Raw genomic sequence first — 23,606 nt, 5'->3', positions numbered from 1 at the left:
ATAATGATATTGCTTTTTTATTTGGAATTTTACTGTTTAAAGTTTACAAGCACCAGCATTTAGTTCGATAATACTTTGTGTTGACAAAAACTCTCAACACTTTTAAAACACTGGAAATAAAATAAGTGGTTAAGTATTTACAAAGCTTGCCTGCATTCAAATGTGGAGGCTTAAAATTACTTGTCCTAATACAGTTCATCAGTATTGACTAAAGGAGGCAGAAGTTGCTGTGAAGCAGATAAGTGTTGCTGTAGCAGTTGTCTCAAAATGTCCCATTCTAACCCATAAATGACTTAATGACATTAGCACCATAGTGGATTAGTTTGGGAGTTTTGTTATAAAATTGATTCTTTCTCACTTTTTTTTTTCTCTTTCCCTCTATCATGCATGCCCAATTGCTCCCAGAACCTATTCTTGCCTATAAACTCTTCCTTCATGCATTTTCTTCCACAAAATAGTGCCATATCAAGAGTCCACCCCCAAGTTAATGCCATGTTGATATTGGATTGCTCAGTTTCTATAATTCTGAGTAATACATTTCTTTTCTTGTTTAATCACCCAGTGTGTTTGTTAGATTTTTGTCAACTTGACACAACAGGAGTTACTTGGAAAGAGGGATCTTTAGCTGAAGAATTACCCAGTGGACATGTCTGTGAGCATTTCCTTAATTGATAGTTGATATGGAAAGGTACAGTCTGCAGTGAGTGGTGCCATACCTAAGCAAGTGGGCCTGAGCTGTATATGAAAAATAACTGAGTAAGCTAAGGGAAGCAAGCCAGTGAACAACCTTCCTCTGTGGTTTCTGTTTCAGTTCTTGCCTCCAGATACCTTCTTAGATGTAGCACGAATTGTTAGGAGGTCTTATTAATAAAAACAAGCCTGGAGCCAGGTATTGGGTTAATGCCGGAAGATCAGAGAAGCAGAACAAGCCACAGCCACCTCACCTCGCCATCTTCTCAGTTGATCCTGTTTCCTCAAACTAGAAGCTTCTGAGTCCTCATCCAAATGGATCTGAGCTGAACTGTGCTGCTCAAAGGCTAAAAGCTTAACCAGGATATAGTTCCTTGTTCTCACACCTTAAATACCTTTCTGCCTCCTGCTATTACTTCCTGAGATTAAAGGTGTGAATCACCATGCTTGACTCTTTCCAGTGTGGCCTTAAACTCACAGAGATCCAGATGGATCTCTGCCTCTGGAATGCTAAGATTAAAGGCGTGTGTGCTACCACTGCCTAACCACTTTGTTTAATATTGTGGCTGTTGTGTTTTCTGACCCCAGATAAGTTTATTAGAGTGCATAATATTTCGGGGAGCACAATACCACAATATTTAAATTCCTGTTTTCACTTCCCATAATAATGGAATATAACTTGGAAGGTGAAATAAACCCTTTCCTCCCCATGCTGATTTGGTCATGGTATTTATCACAGCAACAGAAAGTGAACTAGAACATCTAGTGCTATTCCATTATGTTATAAGAGAGTGGACATAGTTATGATTTCTTAAATTGAAATTTTTCAGTAGTTAGGCAACATATTCAGTAAGAGTTGGTATATTTATAGTCTATAATTAGAACATTAAGGCATTTGGGAGACACTTTAGCTAATTTCCAGAACAAGATTTGAATATGTATATATTAATCACATGGAACAATGCTTCACATAAACCTGTTCTTTAGCATTGTGCTTATATCAAGCTGAATTCAGTCTAGATATTCTGCTTTAAAGACTTTCTTTATATTATATATAAAGAAATTATATATTTCTTGACCTAACAAGATGTCTCAGTGGGCAAAGTCACATGCCATAAAGCTTGACAACCTGAGTTCAATCCCTGAGATCCACATGGTGGAAAAAGAGATCAAACTCTCACATGTTGTCCTGATTTTAACATTCATTCCATTTCACAAGTTTGTATGCATGAGTGCACATATACACAAAAAATAAATATATTGAAATCTAAATGTCTTTTCACAATTTCATGCATATGTATGTGTAGAAATATAAGTATATAGTGAATTTTGATCATACCCCCAAATTTTATCTTTCATCCCTTTCCTCCTGTGCTTAAACCCTTTCTTTTTCTAATATGTCTCTCTCCTATTTTCAAGTCTTTTTTTGATTGGTTTTTGTTCTCCACTTTATTTTATTAGGGGTAGTTGCATGAGCATGTGTTGAGCATTATTTACTTGAGCAAGGGCTCATCTGCCCCAGAAAACATTAAGTGCCTGTAGCTCTTCATGGAGTGGTAGAACTTAATAATTCTCTTCTCACCCAAAAGGAACATTGTTGAACCTAGTCCTGTGCAGGTTTTATATATATATATATATATATATATATATATATATATATATATATATATATATTAGGTGAACCACCAGTGCTATGAGTTCATGGATAGAATAACCATACAGTATCAAGAATGTATTATTTCACTGCAGTCCTTCTAGGCTTTTATACTCGTTCTGCCCTATCTTCTGTGAAGTTCCTTGAGCATTAGAGGGGATGATGTATTGCCTTTATGTTGAGGACTCAACAGTTATTTTCTAGACACTTTGACTAGTTATCACTATCTACATTAGTCAGTGTTCTCAGGAAAAATTTCTCTAAGGTTCAAAGCAGCACAGATCTATGGGTTTAAACACAAACTTATTAAGTAGGACACTATGTCCATTTACCAAAATAGCATAATGGACTTTCCACTATGGCCTATGACTTCACCAACTATGGGTTATTAAACAAATTTACAATACCAGGCATGAATTTCTTAAATGGAACAGGCTTCAAAACATACTTGGTAGGGCAGTTGGTTGCCCACATATCAGTAATTCCACTATTGCATGAATGGACATATCTTGGCTGTCGTGTGGGTATTGAAGCTTACATGGATAACAGCTTTCTCCCCCAAGAACCTACATGTAGCCTTTCAAGTCTATAAAATGCAGCCAAGAAAAAGTAAGTTCCTACCTCCCAGCTTAATTTGTCTAATCCTTGAATAAATGTTTTAGGTTGTTCAAGACAAGCTTATCATCTACTTCTGCTAGGGCAATATCCAGTGTTCTTTTGGAGTACCCTGGACTTCCCTGACCAATGTGATAGGGTGGTATCTTTCAATGCATATTTTTAAATTGCCTAGGGTTTCAGAGTGCATATTATCCACCCATACTGAATATAGCCCTTCAAATGCTTTTTAGTTACAGCTTTTAGTTGGCATTGTGGGTTTCCATATAGCTTTGTGAAAAAAAATCTATACAGTGATTTTCCTAGTTGCTAAACTAATTTATACCCCCAACAACAGAGAACAAGTATTCCCCTTTCCTCATATCCTTACCAGCATTTGGTTTCATTGAAATTCTTGATAATAGCCATTCTTACTGGAATGGGAGAGAATCTCAAAGATAGTTTTAATTTGAAAAAGTCTAATCATTAAGGATGTTTGTAGCCAATTTTCTAAATGGTCTTATTAAATAAAAAACACAGAGCCAGAAATTTGGGTTAAGGCCTTAGAGATATGAGGGAAATATGGAAAAAAAACATGAACTAACCTCACCTCACCAACTCTGTAGCTTCCAAAGAGTGCAACTTCTTGTATACCCAGCTTATATCCCTTGCTTTTCTGCCCTCTCATTGTCTCTTAGTCCAGCTACCCCACTTCCTCTTCCTACACAGCTCTATCATTGTCTGTCTGATTATACAGACCTCCAGGTCTCTATGGTTGGTACTGGGATTAAAGACGTGTGTTACCATGCTTGGCTCTTTTCCCTAGTGTGGCCTCGAACACACAGAGATCCTGCTTACTAAGGGATTATGCGTGTGTACTGTCTGACTTCTTTGTTTACTTAAAATGGCTGGCCTTTTCCTCCTGATCTCCAGGCAAGCTTTGTTTATTAATGCACAAACAAAATATGACCACATTTCAGCACAAATAAAGTATCACCACAAATGCTGAACATTGAGCAGTTTGTGAAATATTATTATGTGTTTGTATTTCCTCTTTTCTAAAAGTTTCTGCATAGTTCCTTGGTTCCTTTCTTTCTAAATGTGGTTGTTTGATTTCTTGATCTCTTTTTTAGACTTTACATTCTTTTTTTAGCAATAACAATAGCTACCTCTATAGAATTATCTCTTTCATTGCTCTCCAACTCCATCCCTCTCCCAACTCAATCATTCCCTCATGTTCTCCTCCCCTTTACTGCCACCACTACTCCCTGTTTACCCAGAAGATCTTATCTCTTTCCCATTCCCAGAGTAATCCATGCATCCCTCTTGGGGTCCTCCTTGTTAGCCACCTTCTCCAGAGCTGTGGATTGTGGTCTGGTTACCCTTTGCTTTGTATCTATTTACAATATTAATATAAATTAATAATTAATATTAATTCTCTATATGCTGCATCTTTAATCACTTAACAGTTTCCTTTATTGTACATAACAGTTTATTGGATAAGGTCCACTTGTCAATTACTGGGGGTTTCTCTTAATAAATTTTAGTTAGTCCTGCTCATGAAATCCTTAATTATGTGTCTATCAAAAATCATTTTTCCTAATTTTTCATCAGCAGTTTCAAAAGAATATTTTGTCTTTTTTTCTTATGTAGGTAAATTTTATTTTCTTCTCATCTTATTTCTTTAGTTAAAATTTCAAGCAATATACTAAATCAAACTGGGAAGAATAGATATTCATATCTTGTTCCTTTTCTTAATATAAATGCTTTGAGTTTTTCTTCATTTGGCATGGAGCTGGATATAGGTTTGTCATAAATTGTTTTTTATTGTGGTGAGATATGTACGTACCATTTGCACAATTCAAGGATTTTGTCATGAGAGGATGTTGAATTTTTATCAAATTTTCTATTGAAAAAATAATTATGTAACTTCCTACTTGGGTCCATTTATGGAATGAATCACATTTATTGATTTACAGTGACATATTTGCAGTTAAGAATTGAGACCAAGTTGATCATGCTGATTCATACTTTTGATGTGCTTTCAGTTTGAAAGTATTTTACTGAGAATAATTTTTTCTATGACCATAATTAAAATTGGTCAGTAATTTTTTATTATTGTGTTTTTATCTGATTTTTAATCAGTATAATGCAAGCTATATAAAATGGCCTTTAAAACATTTCTATCCTTTTTATTTTGTGTGTTAATATGAGAACAATGGGTATTAGCCTTGCTTTAAATGCCTGGTTGAATTCCTCAGTGAAACCAGCTAAGCATGGGAAGTTTTTGGTTGAGAGATTTTTTTTATTATTGCTGCTTCAACACCACTGCTTTTTATAGGCCTTTAAACATATTTTTCTCATCTTGCTTTAAATTTGGTAGGTCATATTCATGTAGAAAGTCATATATTTCTCTCAAAATTTCCAATATATAAGTTTTTTTAAGGTACACCCTCATAATTTTATAAATGATATTGATATTTCTAACAATGTATGCATTATCATGTCTAATTTTAATAATTTAGGACTTCTGTGTTTGTTTTTTGATTAGTTTGGCAATGATGTGTTGCTTTTTTACTTATGTTTTCTAAGAACTGCTTCATAGATCTTTGTATTGTTTCATTTATATTTCATTAGTTTCAGTTCTGGCCTTAAGTATTTTTTAAAATCTGCTCTGTTGGGGTTTGGTTTCTTCTTGTTTGTCTAAGACCCTAATGCACATCATTAAGTTATTTGATTGATTTTTTAATGTATATACTCACAGCTCAAACTTGCCTTAGTATAGTTTTTATTATGTTAAGATATGTAACTTCTATTCCTACTCTTCATGTACTTTGTCATGAGTGGATGTTGAATTTTATCAAAGGTTTTTCTGCTTTCACTGGATTCCACAGGTTCTGGAATATTGTGTTTTTATTCTTATTTAAGCTAGGGAATGACATTCTTACTTATGCATCTTTTTTTTCCACTTTGAGAGTTTATATAGGATATGCCTCACTTTGAATTCCATCTTTGGTGTATATTTTGCTCCTTAGAGATTATACATTCAAGATATATTTAGTAGCATAGAAGCAATTAAATATTTATAATGCAAGAGAGTCAGATATTAAGGATTGACATTTGATATCTTAATCTACTCATGGATTTATTTAAATGATTATAGTATTTTGGCAAACTGTGTCTAAAATAATTTCTTCAGGAAGCACAATATGTAGAAGTGTATACTTGGCTAAAATATACCATTTTTATGATATCATGAAATATTCTATACATTTTCATTACTACAATTTTACATAGATAAAACTTAGATCATTAATTGACTAATGAAACTTATGGATTCAACTCTATTCTCAAGCATTTTTCAGATTTCATCTTAAATCAGTCATAATGACTAAGATCAATAAAACAAGTGACAACTCATGCTAGTGAGGATGTGGAGTAGAGAGTACACTCATTCATTCACAGTGAGAGTGTAAACTTGCATAGCCACTACGGAAATTGTTGTGGTGGTTTTTCACAAAGCTAGGAATCAATATACCTCAATATCCAGCTTTACTACTCTTGAGAAGTACCCAGAGCATATTTTATCCTGCTACAGAAACATTTCCTTGAGTATGTTCATTGCAGTCATCACTCTATTCACAGTAGCCAGAAATCAGAAACAACTAAAAATGCCTGTCAATGGGTGAATGGATAAAGAAAATATGGTACATTTACACAATGGGATATTATCAATAAAAATTTTAAATTCCCATGAAATGGATGGAGCTAGAAAAAAAAAAATAACCTGGGTGAATTAACCCAGACTCAGGAAGACAAATGTATGTATTCATTTGTATGTAGAAGTTAGCTGTTAAGTCTTTGATATGCATGCTACAATCTGTATAACCACAGAGGTTAGATATAGAGGAAGGAACTGGTAGGAGGTTTGTATTTCCCTGGGAAGGAGAAATAGAATAAATAGTTATGGGAGGATGGTGGGGAAACTGGAATGGAAAGAAGAAAGAGAGGTGAGGAGAACAAAGGGAGGCAAGGGAGAGACTACTGCTAGGTATAGCTAATACTAAGAGTAATTTGAAGGGTCACATATAAATGTAATGCAGTAGAGGCTTCCTAAAATATGCACAGATTTGAAGGTTATTTTAATGAAATTGCAAAATAACCAGACACAGACCCCAATTCAGGCATCTCTTGTCACCAAATGAAGTACTGGGAATGGATTACATCTAATTGGGTTATTGACCAAGGTGCTTCATGGGAACCCTGACACAGCGCAGGCTGCCAGTGCTGCTCTCCACAAAATGCAGTATTGCTAAAGAGAGTGCTGGTAAAACTCATTGAACATGATGAAGTCAATATGGTGCCTACTTTAACCTACACAGCTATGGATTAGTTTTCATGATACTAGAAAATACTCTGCATACTACCAAAGAAGAAAGCTAAACACCAATGCAGATACAAATTCTTTGATATGCAATGGTAAAATTCCTGCATGATACACTGGTACAACAGCAGTACAAACCCTGTGGGAGTAATCAACCAATATCTGCTAGGATCTAAGGCCTACTCTTTGAGATGGAACCCATACCTGGCACTGCCTGGGTAGCCAAGAATCTGAGAATAAATAAGCCAGAGACCTAGGGGAAAGTTAAATACTACTCTTCTTCTAAAGTAAGAGAACATTAAAATGACTACTAATGCCACTCTTCTGTATACTTTCACTGGGGTTCCTTGTTCAAACTGAAGGACACAGGGACAAATATAGAGACCTACAACAAGACAGAAAGCAGAAAATGAGCAACCTTTGAACACTCAGTCCTAAATGGGATGTCTTCATCAAATCAGTTTCCCTAGGTCTCAGAGAAGCCAACGGAAGAGGAGGTTCTAAGAGTGTAAGAGCCAGAGAGGATAGAAGACTGCAATGAAACAAGACCTTCTAAATACAGCAGAACAGATGCATATTTGAACTCACAGAGACTGTGTCATCATGCACAGGGCCTACATGGGTTTATACCAGATGGGGTCCCTGTGCTGTGAAGAAACTCCCATCCCTAACCCAGAAGCTATCTCCAATTGATAAGTAGTTGTGAATGAAAAATTAGTTTTCTCCAAGGGAGCCTCACTCAGGAAACAAACCACTTCTAAGGAAATGCCTCATTCCTAACAGTAGAAGGCCTATAGAAAAAGAACTTAATGACATCTTGGGGGTTCATTGTTTCATAATGTTAAGTCAGGGCATTATATTTTTAACCTTTCAGGTCCTTGGCATATTGATTATAGCTTCAGATATTCTGTATTTTTTGTTTTTATTTTTTATTTTGGACTCTTGTGTGCACAAGCATGTGTCTGTGTCTATGTGTTTCTTGTGTTTTTACTTTGGTTATTTTTTTTTTCTGTTTGTGTGATTTGTCCTGTTCTTCTTTGTTTGTTTTTGTTTTGTCTTATTTTACATTATTTTATTATTAGTCATTAGATGGCCATTTGTTTTCTAAGGAGAGACAGAAAGGGTGAGGATCCAGATGGGAAGGGAAGAAGGCAGCAATTCTGAGGAGTTGGAAGAAGGGAGAACACATTCAGAAATAATTGCATGAAAAAAAATCCACTTTCAATAAAAGAAAGAAATCTGAAAAAAAAGTTTATAATATTTGACTTCCCAGTAGATAATTACATTTCATAAAATAATATATATTATCTTCTGTTAATCTATTTTGTCTTAGTTCAGGTTACCATTGTTCTGAAGAAATAACCATAACCAAGGTAACATACAGAAGAACCATTTAATTTGGGACTTAATTACAGTAGTATAGGGTTAGTCATGATCATCATAGCTGGAAACAGACAGGTATGCCACTAGAACAGCATCATAGGAGCTTTATATCCTGATCCACAGGCAGTAGGAAAAGAGAGACTCTGGACTTGGTGTAGGCTTTTGAAATCTCAAATCCTACCCCCACAACACACCTTATCCAACAAGGATAGACATATTCCAACAAAGCCACACCTCCTAATCCTTCTCATACATTTCATCAACTGAGGACTAAACCAGCAAATATATGAGCCTATAGGGAACTTTCTCATTCAACCTATCACATATTATTTGTATGAAATATCATTTACATATATTTAAATGTAGTTATTGTATGTTAAAAAGCATATCAAGGAAATAATTTTTATTGTCAATACAATACATTTATCACATCCATGTACTGTTATAGCCAGGTATATATTCACATCAGATTGCAGAACAAACTGATACATCTATTTGTATAGCTTAAAAATGATTGTGTACATAGTTAGGAGATTCATTAACATCTCTATATATTTTAATTAAAATGTTATAATGTAATCTATATATCAAAGATTAATTTCTTACTGTGCATAATTAATTTATTTCTTTTATATATACCTATTCAAATATTAACAATTATAAAATTATGTTTCCACAAATCCAGTTCATATGTTTTCAAGATTCACTATACTAGTCTAATATATCAAACATTTTTAATATATAGATATAGAGAAAAGTTTCTGTTAATATAAATTACCAAATACATATAAGGAATAATAGAAAATATTAACAAATAAAAAAATCTCAGAATAAATAATGAAAGATATTTAATAAATGCCTTATTATGAGTACTAGTAAATATTGTTATATATAAATTATCTATCTGCATTGAAAAATAAAATTTTTCCAATTCATTAACTGTAACTGGAATGCCTTCATAAAACCCATTTGTAATTATATAAACATCTATTGATATATGTTATATCAAGTTTTACACATATATTTCACAAAACAAAACTTAGAAAATCATTTAATCAATAATTCTATGCTGGAAAACAAAGGCATTCTCCCAAGAATTTAGACATGATTTTTTTTGGAAATTTCTGTGTTAAAATATCTGATCAACATTAAAAATACATAAAATATTTTCTTGGAAAGTAGACATTTCATAGTTTGCATGTTTTCCCAATATGTCAGTCAGTTTTGTATATTACAACAAAATACCTCAGATAACTTAAAGGGATGAAAGTTTCCCTCTGATTCATAGTTCTGGTGCTTTCTGTCAATGATCTCTTATCCTCATTATTTTGGAACTATGATGAGGATAAATATCATGGTAGCAGGTAAAGGTATGTTGGAACAAAGCTGTTTAAATAATAACACCCCAGAAGTCAAGAAAGAGAGAGGAATGGGTTAGGATGCTTTTGACTTGGCCCCTATAAGGTCATGATTCTATATCCTTTATCTACTCTGCCTCACCTTTTCATTGTCTTTCTACGCTGGTGCCACAGGCTTTAGACCAAAGTTTACATGTATGGCCTTTAATGGAAATTTAAGATGCAAATTAAAACATTATGGCCTCAGAATCCAAAAGGCCTTTGTCTACCTCTGTTGTATTTAGAGTTGCTATTGTTTTGATGAAACACCAAAACCGAAAGCAAAATGGTGGTGGTGGGGGAACAGTTATTTGTCCTATATATCCTGACTCACTGCTCACTGAGGGAAGCCAAGGCAGAAACTCAAACTGGGTGGGAACATGGAGGAAGTAGCTGATACAAAGGCCATGGTGAAGGGCTCCTTGTTCTTCATGGCTTTTTCAGTCTGATTTCTTGTAGCTCCCAGGACTACCAGCCCAGAGGTGGCCGCAACTACAATGGGCTGGGCCCTCCCAAATCAATCACTAATGAAGAATCTACCCTACAGGTTTGCCTATATCTCAGTCTTATGAGGCACTTTTTCAATTGAAGTTCTTTTTCCTGAGAGGACTCTAGCTTATGTGAAGTTGCATTAAAACTAGCCAGCACAACCGCACAATAAAAATGCATTTAATGTACCACTTTAGTTCTCAAAAGACTTAATTTTTCCAGTATTGCCAAAAATTCTAAGCTTCAACCCTCTTCCATGCCTCATGGCAAAATATAAAGCCATGAAAAAAGTAATAGAAAAGGAAGTTGCAAAATTTTACTATATGAAGAAACATGGTAAACATTCACCTTCTTAAAAAAGAATTAGAAAAGAAGACCAGAATTAAGATTAAAATCCATCAAGGAAATTATTAAACTTTATTTCTATTTGTAGCATCCATCCCACACAATGGTAAGCTACAGCTTCAGTGTTCTTGATCATCCATCCATGTTCTTATGGCCTTGCCATCTATAGCTCATATAGCCTCCCTATTGCCTTGTTCTAGAAACTGTCTTACCACTTTGCTGGGCAGGCATTCTACATCCTCAGCTTCTCTACCTCTGTGGGGTCACCAGTGCAACTTCCACTTTGTTCTCACAGGTTAATACATCACCACCTCAGGACTCTACATAGACACTGAGACACTGTCACACACTGCCTAATCTGCCAAGTTTTTCTTTGAAATTGTGTTGAAAAGCTCCTTGACGGAAAAGCTTTTCCATCCTACATGTCTGCAAAACTAACATCCTTTGAACAATGTCAAAATCTGTCACTGACTGAGCATTAGTCATGTCGCTATTATAGTGTTGTCTGAATGGGTAGATAAACAGAGAAAATTAAATCTGAGAGGAATGATGCACAAGAAGCTATTAGGATGGCCATGGTCTTTTTTTCTCAAACAAATGTCTTTGATATTGTGCCAGATGGGATCTTCTTCATTATTATGATGCTTTCAAGTCAGCTTTTGTATTATAGTGATGCAAAGTACATGGCTTCTATTTTGTTGTGGTAATCCTTGTATCAATCATAGTCTACTTATCCACAAATTTAAATACACTGCTCTGGCCAAACAATAAGTATTTCAAGACTTTGTACTGTGCCTTGTTTGCCAGCTTCTCACATTAAACCTAATAAAGTCAGCCAGTAATACCTATCTCATGGCCTGAATTCTGTGCTGCTTTCAGTTAACTCTATTAGATAAATTAGTCCATAATCATTAAATTGAAATATTCAAGATATGGCAAAATGTGATTTTTTATGTTCTTTTGTCTTGATGTAACAAGAGTAGCCTCTAGTCTAAACCTCAATGGAATTATCCTCGTCTTTTGAAATTTGTAAACATAGTTTTTACATTCTAAAGTATATTTTATTCTTTGAATCTCCTATCAATATTGTCTATTAAACTCTGATGATGGTATTCTTTTGTATCATGTAATATAAAAGTAATTGCAGTGGGACTAGGAAGCCAAAGGTTCATTTATGAGAAGCTTATTCATGTAGAGAAATTTCAATATGGAATTCCAGTTAATCATATCGACTTCACCATTTGGGTTCTCCTGCTTATTTGTAATCATGTAATTTGATGTTACCTTTCTGCACTAATTTGTACTTACCTGTAAGTTTTATCCAAGAGAAACTTTATTCTGCCTGGCACTATACCAAAAACTCAAACTGGCTCTGCTAGAAACTTTATTATTTTTAGAATGTGCATGAAATGATTCTATCTCAGGGTGTTTACACTTCCTATCTCTTCAGCACTATAAGTGTTTCCCTTCAGATAATCATTTGAGTCAGTCTCATATTTATAGGTAGTAGTAAAATCCTACAGTTCTGGCATTACCCAACTCAGAAAAAATTCAAAGTGTACAGTTGGAGGAGAAAAGGAGCACCAGGAAGTATAAGCAGAGAAAAAAAAAGCCTGATGAGAAATGGAATTAAAGAAGAATTGACATCAAAGCAAGACCCAGCCCAACTAAGTATCTACCCCGTGAAAAGGAAATTTTTAAAAGTGAAAAATAATTAAAGAAAAGCTTAGGGCCAGGCATGCTGGTGCATACCTATAATCCCAGCACTCTGAAGGCAGAGGCTGGCAGATCTCTGAGTTCAAAAACAGCCTGGTCTACAAAGCAAGTTCCAGGATAGCCAAGCTTAGGCAGTGAAAGACAGAAAGCTGGGGAAAGATGTGACTGAATAAGGGGGCCATGATACAGCCCCAGCAAGCAGCAGAACTTGGCAGTTTTGGCCACATAGTTCTGGCTTTAGAGTTGAGGATAGATGAAATAGGTTATGAAATTTGTCTCCACATCTAAGGAAAGCCACTGAGACCGGGGATGTATGAGGGGTATCCCTGAATGGAGGCCTAGAAAGGTCATTGCATGAAGCTGTGAAGTTGAAGCCTGGATTGCCTTGGCTAACCAAAGATGTTAGAGATACCAGAACTGTGGGATACCAGGCAAGGAGAGCTGCTATTAGTAAATGGCATCAGCCCAAGAGAAAGAAGAGTGTTGCAGTCAACAAAGCTGAACTGAGTTGGAGATCTGAATAGAGATTTGACATCAGAGTTGGAGATGCAGAGTTTGGAGTTTGCCCAGCTGAGTTTTGGTATTACTTTGGTCCAGTATTGCTCACTATGCTCTCCTTTCTCCCTTTTGTAATTGTAATGTGTATTCTGTGCTATTGCATGTTGGAAGTATGTGATCTGCCTTCTAATTTTGATTTCATACAAGGTTATAGTTAAGAGAGTGCCATGATTCCCAGGAGAGACTTTGGACTTTTAAATGGTGTTGGAACAGTTATAGACTATGGAGACTTTTGATGTTTGATTAAATGAATTTTGCATTATGATATGGTTACAAGGCTATGGCGGCCAGGGAGTGGAATGTGGTAGTTTGAATGAAATGGCTCATATAGGCCCATAGGGAGTGGGAGTTTTAGGAGGAGTAGCTTTATTGGAGTAGATGTGGCCTTGTCGAGGAAGTATATCACTGGGTGATGGGCTTGAAAGTCTTAGATGTGTGTAAGTCAGGCCTAGTATTTCACAGTCTCTCCATGCTATCTACAGATCCACATGTCGAAATCTCAGCTACCTTTCCAGCAGCATGTCTGCCTGCATGACTGTGGCTGGAGAGTTTTCTCTCTGGGTCCCGCCAAGCCCCAGCAGTCTGAAAGCCCACTTATAAAATAAACACATAGACACTTATATTATTTAAACTGTTTGGTCTAATGGCTCAGGCTTCTAGCTATCTAGTTCTTACATCTTAAATTAATCCATTTCTATAAATCTGTACCTTGCCACGTGGCTTGTGGCTTACCGGCACCTTCACATGGTGCTTGTCATGGCGGGGACTGGCAGTGTCTCCCTCTGCCTTCCTGTTCTCTCACTTCTCTTCTCTATTAGTCCCGCCTTTACTTCCTGCTTGGCTACTGGACAACCAGTGTTTTATTTATTGACCAATCAGAGAAACACATTTGACATACAGACCATCCCACAGCACATGACACCATGCTTCCCACCATGTCCAGGCTGACACATCCCAGCCAAGCCCATTGCCTTAAACTGTAGAACTTCAACCCCATACAGTTGTCACATAACTGAATGTGGGAGTTGGGAAAATCTTTGTAGCACTAAATGGTTTTTTTTAGTGTGCAATGACCAAAAACTAACTCAAAACTTAATGTATAACAAATCTAAGGTGTTCATGGCATTGTTCATTCATGTCGTTTTTGAGGAATTCATTGTCATCCAGGACTAGGATCTGAACACATAACATATTGACTTTAGGTTATGCATGTTCTGTACTACATCCCACCAAACAATATTGCCTCCAGTGTTTTGGCTTGAATTAAGTATTATTTATTAGGAATTACAATGTATTTTATTATATATACAATGTGTTTGGTATGTATATTTTTTTTAAATTTTAATTATGGAAAACAAGGCTTTTAATGTTTTCTTTCTGCCATTATTCATCATATATGTATGAAATAAACATATCTTTGGGTTACATTATGTTGTCATATTTGATTTTTAAAACTGTTGATGTTGAGTTCATAAAAAAATAAAATGTTAAGTGAGGTTTGGTTTGAAATTGAGACAAAATTTCCAACAATTGCAGGAATTTCCCTAAATATTCTTCTATCATTTGTACTAAAAATTTACCTAAAGCAATGCTTGCATAATTGGTGATTACAAAGTCAAAATACTAACCAAATCTGAAAAATGCTGAAGATGCTCAAAGATCTGTAGTATCAAATATGCAACCAATATATACATACAAACATATGTATGTATGTATGAGGAGTCACTTAAACAGTTCTCTGGTTAAAAAAGGGTCAGTATCATCAAAAGTTGAAGTTCTTGGTGTTAGAGTTGTCTTAGACATACATGGGAGATCAAAGTCCTCATTTTCTGACTTTGTGCATTATGGGGAAGATGAGATGAGAGCAAAGTTTTGTTAGAAGTCTTGATATTGTTGAAACAACCATAGAAAATTCTTTCCTCGTTCACTTTTCAGGGCTGTGAGAAAAAGCTATTATAGAAATTCTTTTTGTAGAGGAAATCCTAACAATGAAAGTATCAAGGAGAAAGCTTAGGTTTATATTATAAATTTATACTTCATTTCATATTATAGGAAAGACACATCACATTTTTGTTCATGTATTAAATATATGTTTAGTGAGAGATCAGAGGGCTGCAAAAATGAAGTTAGTAGAAAACATATTACTTCTAAAATGTGTTAGTCACATTTTCATTATTGTAATGAAATAACTGACATAATAAATTTAAAAAGAGCAAGGGCTTATTTTACTCCATGGATTTTTGTGTTTCATTCTGTGATTCTTTAGCTATAATGTTATTGAGCCTGTGTTGAGGAAGTATATGATGTTGGGAATGAACCATTCAACTAATGGTAGTTATACAAGAGAGAGGAAGAAGGAAGGCCTTAGATCCAACTATTCTCTTTTGCAGTATTTACATTATAACTGGAAGAATTCCTACTACATTGACTTTCTTAAAGTTTTTACTATTTCCCAATAGGACTATGGGTAGGAGACTCTACTCTTTTATTTTCCTTTTTATTATTACATTCATTTAGTGTGTGTGTGTGTGTGTGTGTGTGTGTGTGTGTGTGTGTGTGTGTACATGCATGTCATTGTGTGTATACTTGCAGATGTTAGAACCAACTGTTGGGACTTGGTTCTCTCCTTCCACTATGTGGATTTCAGGGATATAACTCAGTTCCTGTGGTTTGGTGTTAAACACTTTCACCTGCTGAGCCATTTCATAGGCCCAGAGATCCAAATTTGGAGATAGTAAATAAGAGTCACAGCCAGAGAAGTGGAGATATGCAAAACTGTTGGGGTCAAAGATAGAAAGCTCAATTAGAAGAACTATAAGGTTCTGGGTAAATTGATAGGGTTGACTGACTATGAGCTATACAAACAGTAAAATATAGCTTTATATTTCATCAAAATACCCTATTACAGTATGATTTACTGTACTCACATGCTGGATAACTATTGTCTGTAACTCAAGTTCCAGAAGATCAGGTGCACTCTTCTGGCTTCCATGGACACTGAACACACATGATATATAGACATATATCCTGGAAAAACACATCCACATAAATTAAAAAAATAAAATAAAAAAATAAACTTTATGCCAAATAAAATAAAATAAAATTCTCAGAGCATTACTAAATTATCAGGCAAGAAACAAGATCCAGTTTGTATAAACAAGAGTGTCCAAGGATATATTTCTTTCATTTGAAACATTTGATATTATAATTTTGAACATTTCTTAGTCTAAAATTGTAACTATGCAACTACAACATGATTTTAATTTCCATTTCTTCCTATCATTAATGTTTTTGAATGTTTGGTCATATATTTCTTTGTTAATTTTATTTGGGTATTTGATTCATCATGACACTAGCATTTTCTTTTTAGTTTTCTTCTAGAAAGTGCTTCTTTTTCTTGAGAGGTACCATAAGCAAAAGTTAAGTCAAGGTAAGGCAAGCAATTTAAATAGACCTATAAATAATAATAAAATAGAAGCAGTCACTAAAAGTCTCCCACCCCAATAGCCCACAAAAAAAGCCAAGGAGCAGAATGTTTTAGATCAGAATTCTTCCATATTTTCAAAGAGAGATTAATGTTGATACTAATCAAATTACTTCACAAAATTGAAACAGAAAAAAAATTACCCAATTCATGTATGAGACCACAGTAATATTGACCCCATAAAACATGAAGGCCCACCAAAGAATGAAAATTACAGACCAATTATAGATGCAAAAATACTCAATTAATATTTGAAAACTGACTCCAAAAACACATCAAAAATATCATCCACAATGATCACTTAGGCTTAATTGCAGAGATTCAGGGATATAAGAAAATCAATCAATATAGTCTACTATATAAACAAACTGAAAGAAATAAAAACATACGACCATCTCAGTAGATTCCAAAAAAGACTTTGACAAAATCCAACATACCTTTATGACAAAAGTCTTGGAAAGATTAGGAATCACAATGTGCATATCTAAACATAATAAAGGCAATTTACTACAAGCATATAGCCAACATCAAATTAAAGGGAGAAAAACTCAAAGCAACTCACGAAACTCAGTAAACAGAAAACACTGTCCACTCTCTCGTTATTTATTCAATATAGTACTTGAAGTTTTAGGTAGAGCAATAAGAAAATTGAAGGAGATCAAGGTGATAGAAAATTAGAACTGAAGAAGTCATAGTATCATTATTTACAGAAGATATAATAGTATATATAAGCAAACATAAAAATTGCTACTAGTGAACTTCTACAGCTGACAAACACCTGGATGAACACAAGATTAACTAAAAAACCAAAAGCCTTCTATATAAAAAATGACAAATAGACTGAAGAAGTCAGCGAAACTGTGCTATCTTAGAGGGTTTTTTTTTTAATTTAATTTATTGTTTTTATTTTACAATACTATTCAGTTCTTTATAACAGCCACAGATTCCCTTGTTCTCTCCCCTGCTGCCCCCCTCCCCTTCCCCCCAGCCCACCCTCCATTCTGACCTCCACCAGATCGAGGTTTCTCCCGAGGACTGAGATCAGCCTGATAGACTCAGTCCAGGCAGGTCCAGTCTCCTCCTCCCAGATTGAGCCAAGCGTCCCTGCATAAGTCCCAGGTTTCAAAGAGATATCTCTTGCAATGAGCCCAGGACCTGGTACCACTACCTAGATGCCTCCCAAACAGATCAAGCCAATCAACTATCTATCTCACCTATTCAGAGGGGCTGATCCAGTTGGGGGCCCCTCAGCCCTTGGTTCATAGTTCATGTGTTTCCATTCGTTTGGCCATTTGTCCCTGTGCTTTATCCAACCTTGGTTTCAACAATTCTCGCTCATATAAACCCTCCTCTTTCTCACTAATTAGACTCCCGGCGCTCCACCTGGGGCCTAGCCGTGGATGTCTGCATCCAGATTCCTCAGTCCTTGGATGGGGTTTCTGGCACAACTATTAGGGTGTTTGGCCATCCCATCACCAGAGTAGGTCAGTCCCGGCTGTCTCTCGGCCATTGCCAGCAGTCTTTTGTGGGGATATCTTTGTGGATTTCTGTGGGCCTCTATAGCACTTTTTCTTCCTTTTCTCATGTGGTCTTCATTCCCATGGTCTCCTATTACTTGTTCTCCCTCTCTTTTCTTGATCCAGCTAGGATCTCCCACTCTCTTTCCCTCAACCCTCGCCCTTCATTGCTCCCACTCATGTCCAGGCTGTTCATGTAGATCTCATCCATTTCTCCGTCATTGGGTGATCTCCGTGTCTTTCCTGGGGTCCTGTTTTCCAGGTAGCCTCACTGGTGATGTGAGTAGCAGTCCAGTCATCCTTGTTCCACATCTAGTATCCTCCTATGAGTGAGTACATACCATATTTTTCTTTCTGAGTCTGGGTTACCTCACTCAGGATGATTTTTTCTGGTTTTATTGCTATAAAGAAATATGACAATGACCATGTCACCTCTTAGAAGGAAACAGATTAATTGACTGGCTTACAGTTCAGAGGTTTAGTCCACTACCTTCATGGTGGGAAGCATGGTGTCATCATGCAGGCAGACATGCTGCTGGAAAGGTAGCTGAGATTTCGACATGTGGATCTGTAGATAGCATGGAGAGACTGTGAAATACTAGGCCTGACTTACACACATCTAAGACTTTCAAGCCCATCACCCAGTGATATACTTCCTCGACAAGGCCACATCTACTCCAATAAAGCTACTCCTCCTAAAACTCCCACTCCCTATGGGCCTATATGAGCCATTTCATTCAAACTACCACATTCCACTCCCTGGCCGCCATAGCCTTGTAACCATATCATAATGCAAAATTCATTTAATCAAACATCAAAAGTCTCCATAGTCTATAACTGTTCCAACACCATTTAAAAGTCCAAAGTCTCTCCTGGGAATCATGGCACTCTCTTAACTATAACCTTGTATGAAATCAAAATTAGAAGGCAGATCACATACTTCCAACATGCAATAGCACAGAATACACATTACAATTACAAAAGGGAGAAAGGAGAGCATAGTGAGCAATACTGGACCAAAGTAATACCAAAACTCAGCTGGGCAAACTCCAAACTCTGCATCTCCAACTCTGATGTCAAATCTCTATTCAGATCTCCAACTCAGTTTAGCTTTGTTGACTGCAACACTCTTCTTTCTCTTGGGCTGATGCCATTTACTAATAGAAGCTCTCCTTGCCTGGTATCCCACAGTTCTGGTATCTCTAACATCTTTGGTTAGCCAAGGCAATCCAGGCTTCAACTTCACAGCTTCATGCAATGACCTTTCTAGGCCTCCATTCAGGGATACCCCTCACACATCCCCAGTCTCAGTGGCTTTCCTTAGATGTGGAGACAAATTCCATAACCTATTTCATCTATCCTCAACTCTAAAGCCAGAACTATGTGGCCAAAACTGCCAAGTTCTGCTGCTTGCTGGGGCTGTATCATGGCCCCCTTATTCAGTCACATCTTTCCCCAGCTTTCTGTCTTTCACTGCCTAAGCTTGGCTATCCTGGAACTTGCTTTGTAGACCAGGCTGTTTTTGAACTCAGAGATCTGCCAGCCTCTTCCTTCAGTGTGCTGGGATTATAGGTATGCACCAGCATGCCTGGCCCTAAGCTTTTCTTTAATTATTTTTCACTTTTAAAAATTTCCTTTTCATGGGGTAGATGCTTAGTTGGGCTGGGTCTTGCTTTGATGTCAATTCTTCTTTAATTCCATTTTTCATCAGGCTTTTTTTTCTCTGCTTACACTTCCTGGTGCTCCTTTTCTCCTCCAACTGTACATTTTTGTATTTTCCTTGCTCAACTTGCTCCCTTTATAGATCTGCATAAGACTCACCGCTAATTGCCATACAACACAGTCAATAATTTTGGCTCTTCCAAAACTGTTAACTCATGAATCTTTGATTTAGTTTCAGACAGATGGTTTAGACAAGGCAAAAAAGAGCCACAATTCTTCACCAAAATATCAGAAAAATGGTCTGTAGGCCACATATTAAAATTCTTGTCTCCTGAAACCTCTTGTGCCAGGCCCCCATAGTTCAAATCTCCCACATGACCACTCTTTTCCATGCCTCTATTTGTATGGCCCATTAAGGCCCACATAAATTATTCCATCATTTTTCTATTTTTCTATTCCCAAGTCCCAAAGTGTTCCATATTCCTCTGATCAAAAACAACTTCTAGCCAGTCTCAGTGTTACCCCAGATCCTGGTATTAACTTCTTTCATAGTTAGAGTTTCTATTGCTATGAAGAGTCACTGTGGCCAGAGCAACTCTTATAAAGGAAAATATTTATTTGAGGATGACTTACAGTTCAAAGGCTTAGCCAATTATCATCATGGTGGGAAGCGTGGTGGCATGCAGGCAGACATGGTGCTGGAGAGATAGCTGAGAGATCTACATAGAAGTACTTCTGGAGGAATCACCATCTTTTATTTTAATCTGTACTACAGAGCTTTTATAACAAAAATTGCATAGCACTGGCATAAAAACAAACATGTCAATCAATGGAATTGAATCAAAGACCCAGGTATAAATCCACACACCCATGGACACTTGATTTTTGACAGAGAAGCCAGAAAAACACAATAGAAAATAGAAAGTATATTTAACAGATGCACTGGTCTAACTGTCTGTATATAGAAGAATGCAAATGTCCATATGTATCACCCTGCATATACTTAAGTCCAGGTGAATCAAATGCTTCAAGATACAACCAAACACACTGTACTTGATAGAAGAGAAAGTAGGGAACAGTTTTGAATTTATTGGCACAAAAGTCAACTTCCTAAACAGAACACCAACAGCACAGACATTAAGATGGACAATTATAAATAGGAGCTTATATAACTGAAAAGGTTTTATAAGGCAAAGGACATAATCAATAGGAAAAAACTGATATCCTACAGAATGAAAAAAATATTTTCATTAGTTCCATATTTGATAGAGGACTTTTTTCCAAACTACATAAAGAACTCAAGAAACTAGACAAAAACAAAACAAATAATCCAATTAAAATGTGGGGTACAGACCTAATCAGAGAATACTGAATAAAGGAATCTCAAATAGATGAGATACCCTTAAGGAAAATTTCAACATCCTTATCCATCAGGGAAAAGCAAAGCAAACCTACTTTGAGATTCCATCTTACACCTGTCAGAATGGCTTAGATCAATAACATGGTTGATAGTCAAACTAAAATCCCCAAACCCAGAAAGGCTAAGCCACAAGCAGGGCATTATCTGGGAAGCATGGATCTCTGTGGGAGGGAAAATACAATAGATATTCCAGGAAAATTTTGGGCTGGTGGGGATGGGAATAGGAGTGATCAGGTGAGGGCAGGAAGAACAGAGAAATGGAGTGCAGGGAGAGACAGCTGTGATTAGGATACATTTGTGGGTCGACCTGGAAATCTAGTGCCGTGGAAACTTCCTGGAATGTATGAAGGTGACCCTAGTGAGGATTCCTAATAGTGGAAGATATGGAGCCTGAACTGGCCATCTTCTGTAACCAGGAAAGGCTTCCAGTAGTGGGTCTGGGACACCAACACAGCCACAAAAAACTTTGACATGTAACCTGCTTTGCCTGTAAGATGTGCTTGGGCAATTGTGGCTCAACATTTGTGGGATTGACCAACCAATGCCTGGTATAAGATGAGGCCCCATGCTAGCAGAGGAAACTTCTGCTGATACTGCCTGGATGGCCAAGAAGTGGAGGCTGGATAGTCCAGTGACCTAGGGTAGATCAAAATATGATTGGGGGAAAAAAGCCAATGAAATGATTTCTAATGACATTCTGCTACACTCAGATTGGTGCATAGTCCATCATCATTAGAGAGGCTTCTTCAGGCAACTGATAGGAGCAAATGCAGAGACCCATAACCAAACATTAGGCAGAGCTTGAGAACATTGTACATAGAGGACAAAAAGGCATTGTGCAACCAGATAAGCACTGGAGAAGCCAGGAATGTTACACACACAGCTTAACTCATCGATAGAATGAGGTGCATATCTGCTCTTCTTGAATGCCAGGAATGATGTAGTTTTACAACTTGGTGATTCATTGCTGTCTGATGAGACAGGCTCTGCCCATGTCTCTCAGAATTTTTATTTTTACTTATTCTAGACACTTACCCCCTTGAAACTTGAGCATTGCTTTTAGGTTATAAAAGCCATTCTTATGAGTAATGTCATTGGTACTTTATAACAGTCAATGTGACTTCCACGTTATCTTAGTAGCTGACCAATCCTGACTCCCACAGGCATTGTGTTTACCTCAAGTCATTCTTTATAGACCCTTATCTTGAACATTATATCTAAGTCATCAGGAACTGATCTTACAGATGAGGCCATATGTACTTTCCAAAGATCTTCAATGTAAATATGTCTTAAGCTTTGTTATACTCAAGGGGCTAAGTTAATTGTTATTTAAATACTATTTTTTCCCAAAATTGTGATAGGCTTGAATATGGTTAAAGTATAATGATCCAGACCAGTCTTTAAAAGTCCTGTTCTAGCACTGGTTACAATAAAATAAAGCCAAGCAGAGATTCATTCCTATCTCACCCTGGTCACCTTTTCCCTGCCTATTGTGAATGAAGCCTGTGGAACAGGGGGATAACAGACTGTAGGAGCCAGAGGGGTCAAGGACACCAGGAGAACATGGCCCACAGAATCAAGTAAGCAAGGTTCATAAGGGCTTCCAGAGACTGAAGCAGCAATCAAGGAGCCTGCATAGGTTTGTTCCAGGTACTCTGTATATATTATGGTTGTATACCGTGCTTTGTGGGACTTCTAACAGTGGGAGTGAAGGTGCCTCTGACTCTTTTGCCTGCTATTTGGACACCTTTACTTCTACTAGATAGCCTTGTCCAGGCTTGATATGAGCATTTGTGTCTAGTCTTATTGTGTCTTGTTATGCCATGTTCAGTTGACATCCTTAGGTGTCCTGCTCTTTTCTGAAGTGAAAGGTTGGCAGTGGCTCTGGGGGCAGAGACAGGTCAGGAGGAATTAGGAGGAATTGAAGATGGAGAACTGTGGTCAGGATGTAGTGTATGAGAGAGAAAAAAAACAAATGAATGTAGCTAGAGTTTTCCTACCTTGTCCACAGTCAGGACAAATCTGTCACCCATCAGTCCCACAGCCACTCAGACGCAACCAAGTAAACACAGAGACTTATATTGCTTACAAACTGTATGGCCGTGGCAGGCTTTTTGCCAACTGTTCTTATAGCTTAAATTAATCCATTTCCATAAATCTATACCTTGCCATGTGGTTCATGGCTTACTGGCATCTTCACATGCTGCTTGTCATGGCGGCAGCTGGCAGTGACTCCCTCTGCCTTCCTGTTATCTCAATTCTCCTATTAGTCCTGCCTATACTTCTTGTCTGGCCACTGGCCAATCAGTGTTT

The sequence above is a fragment of the Peromyscus leucopus genome, chromosome X, assembly GCF_004664715.2.
Source record: "Peromyscus leucopus breed LL Stock chromosome X, UCI_PerLeu_2.1, whole genome shotgun sequence".
In the NCBI taxonomy this organism is placed as follows: Eukaryota; Metazoa; Chordata; class Mammalia; order Rodentia; family Cricetidae; genus Peromyscus; species Peromyscus leucopus.
Note: the sequence above shows the minus strand (reverse complement) of the source record.